The 18,764-nt window shown below is 34.0% G+C and overlaps 1 protein-coding gene across 1 annotated transcript in view; it reads right to left on the bottom strand.

Moving 5' to 3' along the window:
- LOC125679448 (roundabout homolog 1-like) overlaps window positions 1-15,142 on the bottom strand; it is an 89,258-nt gene extending 74,116 nt beyond the window's left edge. Inside the window, exon 1 of the mRNA XM_056154139.1 lies at window positions 14,952-15,142. The gene's annotated coding sequence lies outside the window, so the exon portion shown is untranslated. The remainder of the gene's footprint in view (window positions 1-14,951) is intronic.
- Window positions 15,143-18,764: the final 3,622 nt, after the last annotated feature.

Below are 18,764 nucleotides of genomic sequence, written 5' to 3'. Positions count from 1 at the left end.
GGATTTCAGTTCTCCACAATCTCTAATGGTAAGGATCAAGAATATGGGGATTCTAGTCACTCCATAATGTCCTGATATTTTCAATCAAAGCAAACATTAACAAGAAGGAATTAATGAGTATTTTCAAGAGACCAGATTCAAGAGAGGTTGGTGGATGACATAATTTCCTGATTCTTATAGACCCAATTGCATAATATTAATCACAGCTAGTTTCTGGGTGAATTGACTTGTGTAGAGAATTTTACTGATAGGAAGACAAATTGTTCTCAATTGATGAAATACACAAATTACTTAAGAACCCCAAGGTCACAGGCAATATGATGGGACAGGACAGCATCTAAGTTAATGATTACACACTGTACATTCTTAAATATGGTCATAACATTTCGTACTATATCAATATCCTGACCAGAGTTTTCAACTAAATTTATCTCACACAGATGAACTCAGAAAGTGTGAAATTTCTCCATCAACCAATGTATTGGAAATTAATCAAGCTTTCTTCTCTCCCATAATGGAGAAAGGAAATCCTCAGACGCCACTAGGTGTGGCTTTTCAGTACTCTTACACAAGCTTAGTTTTAATATGAACTGGGGCTATATTTCGTAAGGTAACCAAAACACTAGTTCTTTTATGACTGTGCGGGTCAGCTATTTTCCTTTCTGAGTAACCAAAACACACTCTAGGATGGCAGCAAAGTTTTCCTTTTTCCTTGCAGAATTGAGGATTTACATAGATAAATTTTTCACAAGTAGATGTTGTCTTAGTTTGGCTTGAGTGACATAATCTATACTTTAGGCAATGTAAACAACCTTTCTGACAATCTATCAATTTCAAGATCTCTCAGCACCCTTCACCTCATAGAAAAGATATTTTTTGTTTGACAAGATATTGGACTGACCCTTAGGTTAGCCACCTAAAATTGCTCTTCCATACTAATAAAAACCTTCTTTAGTGGTATAACCTTGAGATGAAAAATAAGTTACATATACTGAATGGATGTCTTTACATGGCTATGTAAAAGGCAACAAAATGAGTAACACAAGACCATAATCATTTCTATAAAGTCACCGACAAAATAAAAATGAAATATGACAAGACAGAAGAAAAGAAAAAAGAATTTGTCTGGAGTCAGTGTTCTATCATACACCCACAAAATGACTTTATTTTCACTATTAAGAACAAATCTTGACAAAAGCAGACAGGGTTATATTGCTGCCAAATTTGACAACAATTGGTCATAATATCTGTCACAAGCATCACAAGCCAATAACACTAAGATACTTAGTTGACGATAAAACCATCAGAATGTTTACAACTCAGCCAGTGGTCATCTGATAGCCAGGACAACTTTCATGGCTCCCCAATGATCTTGAAATCGTTTTCCAATACGATTTCATCTGCCCTAACACAACTTAAAATGGACATACAAAATGAACTGACTCAAGAATATGAAAGGGTCATGTGGGATGCAGAACAGCATGATTATTTTGTATGGATATTCATTATAAATGCAGGACATCATCATTAAAATGCCAAAAGCAGGGGCTGTAAACTCTTCATGAACAGCCCTATAAAGCTGTTATTAATAGTTTATCCTAGAATTAGTCTTAGTTGTGATTGGGTTTAATAAGGAAATTTGGTGATCACATATATAGTCTTTTAAACAGAAAGATGGTGTTGATGGTGATGAAAGAGAAAGAATACAAATATATAACTCAATAATTTCAGTTGCAAAAAGCATTTTGATTGCAATGACCGACATTCATCATAACAGTTTATACTGCATAAAATGGTGGCAGCTGAGCATTGGCTGCTCCACACCTGGTTTTTTGTTGAATAAACTGTCAGCAAAAAGTAGCTTCATTTCGGCTTAGATAACCGGTATTTTAAGTGACCATACTCAGCACATCTAAGACTCAAACTTGCAGGAAGTTGCTTATATATAGTGAAGTGTCTGAATTTTAATCTGCTATCATAAAATTGACATACCATCTTCTATCAAAGGCCTTATTCAAACATCGAAAATCCAGTCAATAAGAGCTTATAAATCAGATGTATGCCCTATTAATCAATAAGATAAACAGTTCAATCATCTTCAAATCAAGATTTAATTTCAAGCAGTATCATCTTTCAGTCCCCTCATAGACGATTTTGTCCATTCTCAATGGAAATGCCATTACACCTCCACAAGGGAGCGGGGATATTTTTCTGATATCAGGTATATTACCTGTTCATGCCCTTAAAATTGTGTTTCAGCCGTCACATTGACGGGGAATGAAAAAGTTCAATGCCTGCGGGAGGGCTCTGCCAAAGAGGGGATCATTTGACCAAAGAACAAACACTGTCGTTATAACGCCAAAATACCCAGCAAGTCAGTCTTTGTAAACTTGTTTATTCCTATAATGGATTAAAATTATGAGTCAATCGTGTTCTGTTACAAGTCTTTGTGTGTTAGATTTAACCCCTACGCACGATTCATAGATTATCTCCCTTTAATAAAAAGTCATGTCCATAATTTATGGCTATAGTAAATTGAACATTTTCTCACTGCAGGGAAATAAAATTCAAAGACGGGAAACAAAGTTTTCTATTTAACTAAAAGAGATCTACTTGTGTCTTCTGTCAACTTTAAAAAATCTTTGTTATTTATATGAAATTTTATATCTTCCATAAAAGGAACTCCTCTTGAATTTGAATTAAGTTGGATGAAGGTAGCAAACAATATTTATCCAGAGAGATTTATGTAAAAAAGCCAATTTTGCAGATTAATATTTATGATATGGTTTTATGGTCATTAGTTTTAATTGTGGGTTGAGGAAGTGCACAACAGTAAACTCTCAATTTAGAACAACAACAATCTAAAAGTTGAAAGTTCCATAAGTAGTTCCTCTAGCTGCTGTTGATAGCATACATTACAATTTGTAAAAAAAAAAAAAATTCAATATCTTGTTGAATTTATGATACATGCATTTTATTAAAGTTTTGCTATTCAGTTCCTTTAGACGTAAGGTTCTGTTTTCTTGGATGGGGGGGGGGGGTATTCTTGATGATACAATCGTGATTGCAAATTCTTGCACATACAAAGTATGACTGAACATAGAAACAAGTATAACAAAGAAAGATATCCTGCCAAACCCTCTGATAAAATTTCTTCCACATCTCTTTCATAATTATTTTTTCTTCTGAAAAATCAAAAGAGAGAGATAGAGAGAACAAAATAAAATTAAAACAGTAGTGCTTGGCAATATCACTTATTGGAGTCAATCCTATTACATGTACATATGGATTTAGGCCTTGTCACAAATGGGTCAAGGTCATGAAGATTACCTGTCACTGTTGGAAAGGCTCACACCACTAAATACGAAACTTTCCCACTTTAAAGGTCAATGTCATGAACATCACACCAATGAAAATGCCTTAATCAAAGCCCTCCCTCTCACTTATAGTTCAAATGTAACAAAAGCATGCATGCAGAAAAGCAAATAAGAGGCCTATAGGCCACATCTCTCACCTGAGTCCTCTTGGCCCTGCTGTTTTGATTCTTTTTTTAAAAATTGAATCTGTATTCCCATGAAAAATTTTGATTCCATATTGTGGTCCCAACCTATTCCCAAAGAGTCACAGCATAACCATGACATATCACCAAGGCTAGGTTAAACTCAAAAGTCACAATATTAATCAATTTGGTACCAATGAAGGGTCTTGTCACAAGGATGCACACATGAAAGTTCTGTCACTCACCATTCAAAAGTTATGAACAAGGTTAAAGCTTTGGTTAAATTCTTGAAATTGGATCAAACTCTGAGGTCAAGGTCACACAGTCAAAGATTATGGAATGAAATGTAAGGTCTTCCTGTAAGAAAGAAATATACACAGAATATGAAAGCTCTATCTCAAATAGTTCTGGAAATATTGTCTAGGTTAGATTTCTTACAAGTAGGTCAACCTCAAAGGTCAAGGCTACAAGGTCAAAAACTTTAATGCCAAAAGAAAGGTTTTGTCAAAAGGAATGTACTACAGAAATATGAGAGTCCTATCAATTCCTATTCAAAGTTTATGAGCAAGATAAAGTTTTTGACAGACAGGACAAAAACAACACCTGACTCTTCTTACCCTGACTTCAGGGCATAAAAAAACTATCTTAAATCCATGCAACTTAGGAACATATGCATTTTGATATGATTTACCGTAGTGTCGCCCTGCTATTGTTGAAAAGAATTTGTTTTAATATGCTGTATATTTCCATAAAAAACTTTGATCTCCTATTGTGGTCCCACCCTACCCCCCAAGAACCCTCAGTTTGAATGAATTTGAATGGTGCTTGCATATTGATATAACTAATCATGGCCCTGCTGTTATTGAGAAGATTTTTAAAGATGTTTCCCTAAATATTCACATGTAAAACTTTGATCCCTCTTGTGGCCCCAAACTACCCCCAGTTGCCATGATTTTTACAAACTTGAATCTGCACAATTTCAGGAAGCTTTCATGTAAATGTAAACTTCTCTAGCCTCATGGTTCTGGAGAAGAAGATTTTTTAAAGGGGGGGGGGGGGGGGGGGCATGATTTTAACTTGAATCTGCACTATACCAGGAAGCTTTCGTGAAAATATAAACTTTTCTGGCCCTGTGATTCTTCAGAAGAAGATTTTTAATGAGTTTCCCTATACATGTATATTGTAAGGATTGTACAAAATCTCAAGACTATCTGATAACCCATATAGGAGATTTTGTGTTCACAAGCTATTTTACACCTTCCACCCCTCTTAGATCCACTATAACTAATTGGATCCTTGCATCTCAGCAATATGCACATCTACAAATGACAATGAAGCACTGTATAAAGTTTCAAGTCTATCAGAAATGCCATACAGGAGAAGTGTTCAAAAGATTTTGTGACAGACAGACAAAAATTACAAAAACAATATGTCTCCCCCTGTAAGAGGGGAGACATAATCATGGCCCTGCTGTTATTGCGATAAAAAAAAATTTTAAAAGTTTTTCTATATTTCAATGTAAACTTTGATCCCCTATTGTTGCCTCACGCTACCCTCAGGGGGCCATGATGATTTGAACAAACTTGAATCTACACTAATTCAGGAAGATTTCATGTAAATTTCAACTTTTCAGGTTCTTCTTCGGATTTTTGCCTTTTTTTCCCTGGTTTTCTCCTCTTTGAAGGGGGCATGAAATTGGTCCAATGGTTCTGGAGATCAGGAAGATGAAAATGTGAATAGTTGATGATGACAACAACGATAACAGATGCCTGACAAATTTTGATTAGAAAAGCTCACTTGAACCTTTACCTCAGGTGGGCTAAAACTATATACCCATGAATCTTCAATTATGGGAGCATAAAAGTACATATGCAAGATTTTCTACACGATAGATAATCATCTTGTGTAAAATACATGCAATGAGAAAATTTAAGTCAACATAACTTCTCGTGGTATTCATCTCCATCTTTCATTTTGCATTTTACCTTTAGTTTTATTTATTTGACAGATCTCTTGACGTTATTTTTCATAGTTAACCTGTTATCTAATATTACATGGGCTTCATGCATACATACATCACATAATAAAATATAAGGAACTAGATGACAGTTCTTCACCTTTTCTTTGATCCACCCCTCCATTTTCAACACCCTTGTAGGACACCACACCAGGCCAACAGTCATGGAACATGAGGGATCACTCAGTCCTGTCAGTTCACATTATTTATTGCCACAAAAATCTCTCAGATCCTCCAAACAACAAACAATATTATTTACAGCCACATGTGACAATTAACCATTACATACATACATTATGCACCTTTTAGTCCTCCATCCCTCTTCTTTTCACATTCTTTCTATAAAACAGGACCCATTTTCTCAGAGACTATTTTTTCTACAAGTGCAGCATATTGACATCAGAAAGGAGAAAACACTAAAAGAATAGGCTTTATTGTTCTATCTCCACATCAAAAGGCAGCACTAATGACAGGACAGCTGAAAGGAATCTGTAATCTTTGGTAATAACGTCTGCTAACCTCACTCCCAATAATCCCCTGTTCAAGTTACCTCTTCAAATTTCTGGAGGTGTGAGAAACTGCAAAAATTGAGCAAAAAACCAAGTGCCTCACAGGTGGAGACAACATTTCCTACAATTTATCACCTCCACTTTTTGTTTCATGGATTTTATTTTTGGAGACATGTTTTGCTATCAAGTTTCTTGTGGAGTTTTTGCTGTCAAATCTAAAATTTTTAATACTTCCATCTTGAAACTTTTAGCTGTCTTGAAGCAAGCTGAAAAAAGTATTTGTACATGTCGTATTCTTATAAGTCCTCTAAAAGAAGATTCTTATTTCATTCATCTGTAAATTTTCTGATAGCATGGATTTGGCTCTTACATCAATTACTCTCTATGGATTTATGCATCAGATTCAATGAAATCCAATGAGTTTTCATCAATCTCTGAATGACCAGTGCAGCTCTTAAATGAGTTTCTAATTTCAATGGTGCATCTAAATGCAACTTCTTTTCATCAATCATGACTTTTCTCTTAACACTCAGACACCCTGAGACAATGTGCCCAAATAACCATGAACAAAATTTTATTCTCAAGATGTTTCTTTTGCAAACCTCAGCAATGGAAAATTAACAAATCCCCCAACCTCCTTCAAAAGTACATCATCCAAAAGAAATCTAAAAAAGGGATAAAAAACTTCTAATGAAGGCACTTGACCAGAACATTAACATTTATACAGCCCATTATCTGGAGAAAATTAAGCTGATATTTGTTAATGAACTGCCAAAATGACTCTATGAGTGAGGAATAGTGCAAAATAACTTCCTGTCCTGACTCGCACCCTGAAATGACCACTGGTCACCCAGGGCACTAAGGTCATGATACTGACCATCTGCACACTTTCTTAACACCTAAATCAACAAAAATCTGTCTGATTTCCTCACAAATCTTTATTCCATTGTCATGAAATTGCAGATTAGTGGTGTACAAAAGCCTTTGTAATGTGTCATTGTCTTCAACCCAGACACCCTGTTTTCCTCACTTTTTACCACCCTAATTTACCATTATTTTTTTTGTGTGTGTGTGTGTGTAAAATCCTCATAATGCCTACCAGAAAATGTTGCTACATGCGGGCAATTCTGAGCTTGCCAAAATTTTTATAACTTCTTTTTTCTGATAAACTAAAAATGAGAAAAATACATGTATTTTAGATTAATTGAACAAACTATTAAAGTGCAGTGAGCACTGGTATCATTAGATACACTGCTAATGTGTGGTCTGAGGTGAGAGTGTGCAAGACACACTCCTCAATGATAATGCAGCAACTTTCAAACAACTCTCCTTTTCATACACCAATTTGAACACAAATCTTGTAAAACTGAATGAATTACAGCTGTCTTCACAGGACTTACACAGGGCATCTCGTTATTTTTGAAAAACAATACAATGATGTATTTGAACACCAGACTGTTTCTAAATATCCTTTGATCCAGCCTTGTAAATTTTTGTGTTGCACACATTACAAAATTTTACACTCCCAGTCTTTACAACCTTGACAACTAAGCATCACAACACACCTTCTAATTATCAAAGACACCTTTGTGTTAAATTTTGTGACATGGTGGTAACAGACCTAAATGAAGTCATTGAAATTGAAACACAAAATTTAGGTCAGATGCAGCAACTGGAACATGACTCAGAAAATGCATCCCAAGATGTGTAAGATGTACTCCACTTACCAGGAGGAGAGAAAAGACTTATATGTTGTCCTTAATCACATCACTGAAGCACAAAATGTGGGTCAGATGCAGCATCCACAGCATTAGGCGGAGGAAGCATTTCAAATTATGTCATCTGATCACTTTGCTTTGAATTTCACTTGTGGTAAGGCAAGAAGTGTTATGTTCCAATTTTTTTTATCAATATGAGGAAAATTATGAAGAATAATAAAGAAAACAAGATTTCTTTGTGAAACATTGTGTCCCTGGTGGCAACAAAACATTAAATATCTTAACTTTTCTTAAAAGTATGTCAAACTCCATGGTGAAAGTCACAAGGTCGAAGATAATAGTATAAAATGAGAGTTCTATCAATCACCATTCAAAAGTTCTGATCAAGTTTAAGGAGGAATAATACATCATCATAATGGCTGACTTCCCTTTGAAAAATATAAATATTTGCATTTAATGTATAATACATGTAACCAGTTTGGGCACTGGAGGTTAACCATGATTTCGCTTTATGTTTTGCTTTATGTACTTATTTTGTCATACGCTTTGGCTTTGCTATGTATAATAAATCATGGTTATTTGCCCGAACTGGTTGTTTTACTTTAACCTAGACAGTTGAGAGTTAAAGGAAATTAATGTACTATTAAATCAATTTAATGAATAGTAATTTACACTTCTCTGCCCTATCCCCTTCTCCGTAGCTACTCCTATCGTCTATATTTATCAACCAATCAAATGTTGTCATACATTTAGTATCAGATGTTACTATTCCAATCTGTCTGACATCCCCCTATAGGGACATTAGAAAAAGTGCAGAATAATGTCCAAGGAGGGTGTTACCAAAATGTTACTTATAAGAATATATACTGTAATTGACATCAACACCATGGGAAACATGAATATCAAGTTTGATAATCCTAGCCTCATTAGTTCTGGTTTTCCTTAATAATTACCCATAAAAGTATGGTCTTGAGAAACAGCAGACAACTTCCTGTCACCATGGAAAACATGTGTGCCAGGTTTAGTTATCCTAGTTTTACTAATACTATTTTTATCCTTCCTATAAAGGGCTGATGGATGAACAGACAAACAGCAGACAGACACACAGAAACACTGCACCAAACCATTATACATCCTATGATGGATGAATATGTGCATTAAGGGTGTACTCTCGTGGTACTTTTACCGCGAGCGAGTCCCTATACTTTTTAAAGTCGTAACTATGGGGATGCATGTGTTTTATTTCGTATGCACAAAGAACATTAATATCTGGGGTTTTTTGTAAGTAATGTTAATAAACTAACAAAAATTAATTAAAACATGACAATTTTTTACTTATTTTCTCATTTTACGACATTCATGATGACGTTACGATTGTAAACAAACTCGAGCTCGAAGACGCACACTGTACGATGTCGCATTTAGTCTATTCTACAGCAGTCCAGAAACATACATGGGCGATTCGTTAGAAGTAAAACGGCAGTTATAGATCAGTCTGCATCCGATATTCTCACAAGTGAGTGGCAGACAAAGAAAATTACAGACAAGCAGGCACAACCACGCACATGGTGACACACTACAGTACTGTACATAGTGTCAGACGAGAGGGGGGGATGGAAGGATGTTAGCGATGTAGTACCCGAATCAGAGGCTGCTAATATAGTATTCAATGAATTTGTAAGTTTTTCAATATACAAGAATTTTTTTTATGAAAATAAAATCTACAAACTATGTAGATCTGTATCTAAATTGATCTGCGATCTTCCCAATCCCGCCAAGTCGGTCATGAGCGAATCTCGCTCCTAACGTTCAATGTATCATTATTGAAGCATCATTTTGATTAAAAGGTGTAATCTATATCATTGTTTTAAAAAAATCGCCAAAGTATACAGCGAATTTAATTCATTAAAAAGAGTTCAAAGGGAAAAGGTGGGTTTCTCCCATCTAGAGAATTATGGCGTGCCATTTGTGTACAAATTAGTTAAAACAAAAGATAATTTTGTTGTCTATATATACATGTATAGATATGTTTTTGGGGGGCCTACTAGATCAATAATTTGTTTCTAATCAGTTCTGGAAAATTAAAATTAAATTATCTTATCAAAATCTTATTTTAATTATTCCTTAAAAGTGTAATTGTCAAAAAGTTTTAATAATGTGAAAATTTGTTTATAGGGTATTGAAAATGCACATTTAAAAAAAATCCTGATTAGAATTTTAGCATATATTTCATAAACAGTCATTTATGCACTAACAAATTCATATATAACATTTTGCTTAAGAAATTCTTTTAGAGTAACAATTTGTTGGGCAAGGCATTAAAACATAATCCCTGGCTAGACAAAAATTGGAGTTAGTTGAAGTTGGTGTATTAGCAGTCTGGTGGTAAACCTAATAGTATATTCTGTTCTATTGTTAAGAATTTACAGTATTGATAGAAATTGAGTTCCAGTGTTTGATTTTTAGCTACATCCATTTGGTAACCACAGTGAGAGGGATGAGTTGTGCTATCATCATATAAAGAACCATACCAGGAAGTGTAGATCTCTTCCTCATGGCCACATGGAAGTTGACTGTTAAAACTAGTTTCTGGATAATGACTCAAGTACTTTGCATTCTATTCAAACCAAATTTGGACATATGGATACATACAAAGACGGGAAGATGCCTATCAATTATGGGGTCAGAAGGTCAAAGATCAAGGTCACAGTGCATGGAAATTAGAAAATGTTGATGCGGGGGCATATGTTTTACACATTCTGTAGTTATAAATGAATTAGTAATGTATATATGCATATATTATTTATGTTTTCTGATTATTTGTCATATAATGAAATAAATATATAGAATTTGTAAATATGAATGGAAAAATACACATTTTATAACAAATTGTATATTGTTATTGTTTTGAATGTATGTCAGTGTAAGAAGGGGGGGGGGGACACAAAGTGGTTCAAATCTTTGTTCCAATGCACACTACCCCACACATTTTTTTCATTTAAATTAAGCAAAAATATGATTCAAATCTACATTAGTAATTTCAGAAAAAGTTTGATACAGATATTCTCCCTAGGTTGAATTTTTTTGATGAAATAGGTCTTCAAATTTGTGTGATATTTAATACAATTATGTTAATTAATACTTGATTTTTTGTAGAATTGGTGATATATTTTATGTAAAAATTATTGAAATAATCAATTATGCTTAATTTTCATAAAATAAAAGAAAGCCAAGATTATTCTGTCCTAATATTTGTTTTATAGTGTGTTTCTTGTGAAAATTGGTGATTTTCATGAAAAATTAAGTTTCAGCAAAGGGGCAACTTTGAGAGGCTGTAATTCTTTAAAGTCCACACTAACATACTCTTTTTTATGTTTTAAATGTCTTTCAGGTAAAGATGTATCATTTAAAATGGTTTATCAAAAAAGTTTGATACTTCTGAAAAAATTCAAACCAGGAGAACATCCTTAAGTTTCGTTCTCATAGCCTTATTAGTACTGATTGTATCTTGTTGTGTGTCTATAAAATTACCTATGCAAGTTTGGCCTTGAAAAGCAATAGGCTTCTTTCTCTAATCATTGGAAACATGTAGCAATTTGATTATCCTAGCCATTATAGTACTGTTTCTATCATGTTTCATGTCTATAAAATGGCCCCTGCTTTACAAGTTTGACCTTGAACTTGAAAAGCCAATAGGCTTCTTCTAATCAATGGGGACATATACATGTACTAAGTTTGATAGTCCTAACCTACATGTATAAAATACTGTTCTTATCTGATCCATAAGGTGCTGACAGACAGACAGACAAACACTGTACCACACTATGACTTTCTATGATGGAAACTTCTTTTCTCAGATGCTAGCAGATGCAGTGTTTAGAAAATCATCTATAATGGTGGAAGGTATTCAAAATTTGAAGCAGCTTCCTAAAATTTCAATTGAAAACAGGAAGCTTTGCCAGTATTTGTTATGCTGGAGCTACTTTCTGATGTGAATTTAATTCAAAACATGTTAAAAAGGTGACATTGTAAATGTGGCAATAAAGGAAGCTACACACTTAGAGTGCTGAAACATGTCAGACTGCCAAAACACCAAGAGGAAATCTACTTAATTCTTAAATTATAATAGAGAAGAACAGCAGACATGGTGTTGCCCATCATTTGGAAAACAATTTAATCAAATAATATACTGCTGCATCTGTATCTTATGAAAGAGACAGCTAATTCACACACATCCTCTCTGTTTTGCATTTTAGCTTCTTGCATGACTTGATGTCAAAGTTTTAATGTGGTACTTAACTAAACTTTGTTTGAACAAGTTATGATATTGATCAAATTCTTGACCTTTCGTCTTTTTGAAAAAATGAAATTCCATCTTATTTAAAAAAGATGTATGCATTGCCCACAGTGTTTCAAAATGCAGGTAACATCATGAAAGGTCCGTGTGCACTGATGCATGAATATTAGTATCCTTCTCTGGACTACCGACCTCCTTAAAAAATTAATATCCTGAAATTTTCTGAATCAGTGTCTGTTTTTCTCCACCACTCCTTCATTTAACTACCTTGCACGAGTTTAATTGCACAATTTTATGAAGTTGCACTAGATCATAGGTCCTAACTTGTTCTGATCTGTTGGATATTAGAATCCTCATCATGCAAACTTTATCAATGCAGCTGTCTGGCAATGACAAAATTATGATGAAACACAATGATTTCCTGCGGAGAGGGCTTTAGAAACACTGGTTTATCTCCCCTTCATCTATCCTAAAAGACCTAAATTTACGGTAATAAAATCTATATGCCACAATCACTGAAGAAAGGGAGATGCTCAAGATTTCACTAATATGAGGAAAGGCGCGTGGTTCCTGTTACATCATTTACATACCTTATCACAAATGCCATCACACTAAAACAGAAGGGGAAATGTGTTGCAATCACTTGCTATATGATATTTCCCAAAAAACAAAATGTACAATATTTACCGAAACCCTATTCTCTTTCAGTATTCATTTTATCATCATGTTTATGACAATATAAATCCCATAAATTTAATTTGATACTGTAATTTAATGAAAATATCAATTCAAAAGATGACCTGGGAATTAACAGACTTTCATCACTTTGCTTCTGCAGTTGCACAAAAAATTTCAAAAATGGGTAAGAAAATCTGCGGCCAACAAATAATTTAAGAGAGGTAGATAATTAAAAACTGAGAAAGAAGATTCCTAGGACACAGAGTACGTATAATAAAACATGACTCTCAGAAACATTTCAGAGCTTTTGCTATTTGCTAGAGAATGGAGAAACCTCTACAGTGCTATAAACCAGGGTCTTACTTCTGCTAATTGTTTTTTAAACTTTGAAAGGGTATTAGGTGCTCACTGTTCACCTACCTAATTCATGAACCTAAAAGCTCAAGAGTATAGCAATAAATGAAACATGAAGTATCACATTTAGTTGGCAGTTTGCTGGTGTGGAGAAATTAGTGGAACATGTTTTGTGAACTCTACCATTTAATAATAAATATTAACATTAAAGGTGGATCCAGGGCTAGTTCCAGCACTATGTCCCCATTTAGACAAAATCCTGGGCAGAGGTTTCTGCTGAGATGTAGCTCTACTGGTTATAGAATTAAAGAGTAGGTAAAATATGATGTGTGTAGCATATATATTGGAGCTAGATATGTAAGAATGATGAGAAATACCTCCACTGGGAGCCAAAAGAAATAACTCCACTGGGAGCCAAAAGAAATAACTCCACTGGGAGCCAAAAGAAATAATTCCACTGGTAGCCAAAACAATACAAGTAAAGTCAGTATTACCATGTCAACTGGAACAAAAGTCAAGTCTGTAATTTGTCAAAACTACACATTAAAATCATTTAACTCAGTCAAAGGACCATGAGCGATAAATATACTAAAAATATCTCAACTGGATCAAAACTCACAACTTGAACTGTAACCATAATTAATGCACATGCTTCAACTCAGTATCTGCAAAAAGTTAAAAATGAAATATATATAGTTCCAGCACTATGTCCCCATTTAGACAAAATCCTGGGCAGAGGTTTCTGCTGAGATGTAGCTCTACTGGTTATAGAATTAAAGAGTAGGTAAAATATGATGTGTGTAGCATATATATTGGAGCTAGATATGTAAGAATGATGAGAAATACCTCCACTGGGAGCCAAAAGAAATAACTCCACTGGGAGCCAAAAGAAATAACTCCACTGGGAGCCAAAAGAAATAATTCCACTGGTAGCCAAAACAATACAAGTAAAGTCAGTATTACCATGTCAACTGGAACAAAAGTCAAGTCTGTAATTTGTCAAAACTACACATTAAAATCATTTAACTCAGTCAAAGGACCATGAGCGATAAATATACTAAAAATATCTCAACTGGATCAAAACTCACAACTTGAACTGTAACCATAATTAATGCACATGCTTCAACTCAGTATCTGCAAAAAGTTAAAAATGAAATATATCCCCCCCCCCCCCCCCCCCCCCCCCCCCCCCCCCCCCCCCCGAAATCCATGACTATAAAACAAGCTGACTGATCACTTTCTAAAACTCAATAGGGGTTATCAATTGGTCAGAACCAACCTGCCTATAAAGTTTGTAAATTATTGACGTTATTTTCACATAATTACCCAAAAGAAATTGGAATTTCCTTATATATCCCTTTACAAAATTTCACACCATCCTCCAATTTTAGCAAACCAATCACCTACTTCAGAATATTAAAAGTTGGCAGCTATGCTCTATCCTTGTCCCAGCAGGATCTGCACAGGAGGTATGATTTCAATCCACAATACATTTATCTTCAAGTGACCCAAACCTATTTTCACCAACTCTTTAAATTCCTTTGAAAGGTGCGGCTTTGCATATGAACAAAATTGAATAACTTTTACCCTATGATGCTTCATGTCAACTTTGGTTGAAATTGACGAGGAAGTGGAAAATACCAAGTTTAAAGACAGACATGCAACAAATTGTTCATATATCCTCAAAGAACATTTACACAAGATGTTTCAATTCAGGATTTCATTTTGTACAGTGTAGCACTCCCGCAATGTCTGCTTCATATGCTATTTCTGTAGGTTATCATGCAAAGTCCAACTCGCCATTTTAAATGAGGTATATCATGTTCAATCAATCAAATTTTACATATAATCATGATCTGTCATTTCTGTTTCGACTTACCTTATCATTCCTTATCTCCTCTTGTTCTCTATCTCTCCCAACACACAGGTAGGTATTACCACTTGTATCCCGATTATCTCTGACAAGATAAAATTGAACCAAGCTGATTTTTTTCTGTTTATTCTCTTAATCACGTTTACTTGAGCAATACAAGTTCACACCTTAAACATCAAAGACAGAGTGCTTCTTCACTTTTTCACTCAGCTTCATGAAATCAGTTCCCATCCCTTCCTCCGATATCTAAAAAGATAAACATTTACATATAGACGACAATATATGCTCAGTTATTTATATTTCAGTTCTATGCAGTTCAAAGAGTTAATGAATATAAATACTTCCTCTCTGATTTCTCATCCAAAATTGTTATTTTCTCTCATCTTGCTATGTCTCTCATTTTTGTGTATCATTTAAGGATAGAAAATGGCAAATTCTTCCCCAAACACAATATCATAAAACAGAATTGCCTTTCTTCTAGGCTTTTTGAAAATGATTCTTTTCAAGACCTATTTTCGTGAAAAAGGGTTTACAAGAATATTTATAAACACAATCAAACACTCTCAACTTTGATGTAGTGCAGAAAAATTAGTTATACTAACAGTTTAATCAGCACCCCCTTGTACTACAGGTGTTAAAACTTGTCCGTGAAGACAGATGGAACAAGTATTTCCAGAATCCAATTGCTGTACAATTCTACAATCACTCTAGTTATTTGTTTTCAATCAATTTACCTATCTTGTTCATTAATCATACTGCCGAAAGACACTATCAGATATCCGAGTGTTTGACAGAAATTCTTAAGTACTCTCAATAGTATTACTGATCTTATCTACATTATTTACATATATTAGGCAATCAGAAACAGCAAAAATTGTACTTGTTGATGTCCAATCTTTGACCTTCTTTTTCTTTTTTTATCTCCCTACTTCATCAGTGTGACTGATTCATCCACTTGTAAGCACTTTATATTTTTTATGCAATCTAAATAATAAGGATTACACATTTAACTAGATTTATTTTATTGGTGTACAATTCCTATGCACATTATCTTCATCTTAGAGAGATGTCTTTTTTTCTAATTGGAAAGGTAAATATTTTAATACAAAGAACCATGAATGGTAAGAGAACCTTCGTTTCCTCCTCAACTTCGACTTTCTGTTCACATTTTGATTAGAAATGTCTGTGCAAACAAACTTTGTGGAACTTATGACTGGAAATTTCTGTATGGTGTCATTTTGCCTCAAAAGGACACTTTAGGGCTCTAGGTTCTTATGTGATATTTGCCTTATTCTAAATTTGCCCAAAGACATACACAAAAAGTATACATTATAGCAAAAAGATCATTATAACAAACTCAAAGTTTGACAATTTTGAGATTAATTTTACCACAAATCAAGAGCAGGGAAATCTTTGTAAACTCTGAGTAAACGTTTTTGTATATATAGATTTCCACTTAGTTGAATTTGTTAATTAAGTGATCTGACATGTTGAGGTTTTCCACACTTCCGCATAGAGAAACTGTCAAGACTGCTATTCCCAGTCTACTGCATCTACTTGAATCAGAAACACTTTCATGCCTCAAAAACATTTATATCACTTTTTTACCATCCTAAACAATATACTTAAAGGTTTAACAATATTAAGTATATAGACTGATTATGATTAGATTTAATACTCTACTCTTAAATGTTAGCGATTCCTCAATGCATTTGATAGTGGCAAGTTACCGTAAGAAATGCACTAAATTCCTTGATGCATCAAAGAACATTTTTGCTCAAAGCAATTGCCTTGCACAAATGTGTTTGCATATTTTGTAAAGAAGCAAATTCAGTGAATTTATGTCTCCCACTTAACCTTTTCAAAATCAGAGACATTTGTTAACAATTCATCTTGGAAAGTTTCATTGCATTATAAAAGATGCATTACCCAAAGACCACTTGTTACTTTTATGGTCTAGTGACCTTGAACTTTGGATCTAAATCAAAACACCAACCTATCAGGGTCATCCTTTTGTGAAAGGACTCTTTATGTGAAGTTTCATTACCAATAACAAAATAGTGTCATTATATCATGCAGAAACCATCTGTATGAAGATGTCTATTGTCTATAAATAGAGGTCATCCTTTTGTGGTAAAGACTCTTCATGTAAATTTCATTCCTAAAATCATATTTAAGATATCATCAAGAAGCCACTCTTCAATATTATTTATGTGACTTTGATATTTGATCCCAAACAATGGGAATCATTCTTTGGAGAGACTATTCACATAAAGTTTTATTACTAATGCTCGATTTGCATTTGAGATATCAAGAATCCATTTCTTACTAGTTTTGTGGCCTTGGCCTTCTGATCTCAAAACCAAAATGGGTCAAACTTATTTTAAGAAGACTAATCATGTGATGTTTTACAGCTAAAACCCAAACAATATTTGAGATATCACCTAAGCAACAAATCATAAATATGTGACTTTGACCCCAACACACAAGGACTGCATTCTTTACAATGATTATGTGACCTATTGGTAGAGTTAGTATACAGTAGTTGGGGTGCCTGCTTCACAGTTGGAAGGTCCCTAAGTAGCTGCCTCAAACATATGAAATATAAGATAGGTATGGTGACTATTCCTTCACTAAGCACACTGCATTAGAAGAGAATATCACAGGCCTTTCAAATAAGACTGAGGTCCAGTTTCATGTTAGGCATTGGCACAATAAAGAACCCTCACTGCTGCAGCCTTGAGCTCCATGCCTTAATCAAAATCCATGCTGCTTTACCTACATCTGATGACATCTTTATGTATGTGAAAGATTCTCGAATGGCACGTAAAACAACTAAATAATGAAAACTAAAACTAAATAATGATCTCAAAATCAACAAAAGGACATTTATAAGTCAAGAAGATTGCACTTTTTTAAAAACAGTAAAACTATATGCTAATTATGAGGTATCATTTGGAACCAAGGTGCTATAGACAGAAGATGATGGTCAGACCCTATAACCCTGCTTTAGCAAATGAGTGGGGATAAGAAATATTTTTTTTATGAAACACGAGTTCAAAGTGAGTTTTTTTTTTCATTTTCTTTCTTCTTTTTTAAAATTATATTTATTCATTTTTTTCTCAATTCACTGGTATTTTTATGAGAGTAAATTTGTCATCATATTTCGCAGTTTGTGCTTGAAACCTTCAATAAAAAAAAATGTAATGTTTTTTAGCTAACGATACATACCGGTATCACCATGATTTCTAAAGCATTTTAAAATGCTTAAAATAATTCACACTACATAAAACAGAATGACTATCTTTATTAATACAAGGATTCAGCACATGAGGGTGTTTACTGTTTTTAATCTCAACTCCCAGCACATCATGTTTTCTCTGTAAATGTTCATTTCTGTTTGATCTTTCTTGTGAACACTGCCAGATTAGACAGAGGAGGTGCAAACATTAGCTGTTTGGCATGCTAGCAATTTCTTTTATTTACAGCCATTTCTTAATTCAAGTCATACAAGAATTAATGTGTGACATATTGCATGTATATTAATCAACCCCAACATTCTTCAAAAATTATCTACAAAGTAATAAAAACTGGGTGGGTTTTTTATGGGAAAATTTAGTTTTCCAAGCACAAATCCTTAATACAAAGAGTCAAAATTTCTTGCATCAAGCCACACATCCCAGCATTCTTATGCCATACATGTACTTGTTTTCATATCACAAAATTTCTGCTTTAATGATCTTATTCTGCAAGTTACTTAATCATTTCTAAAATGACTCTATATAATACTGGCTTGATTTGCCCATCAAAATTGACACT

This window comes from Ostrea edulis, chromosome 2 (assembly GCF_947568905.1).
Source record: "Ostrea edulis chromosome 2, xbOstEdul1.1, whole genome shotgun sequence".
NCBI classification, from domain to species: domain Eukaryota; kingdom Metazoa; phylum Mollusca; class Bivalvia; order Ostreida; family Ostreidae; genus Ostrea; species Ostrea edulis.
This window is presented reverse-complemented; position numbering and strand designations above follow the sequence as displayed.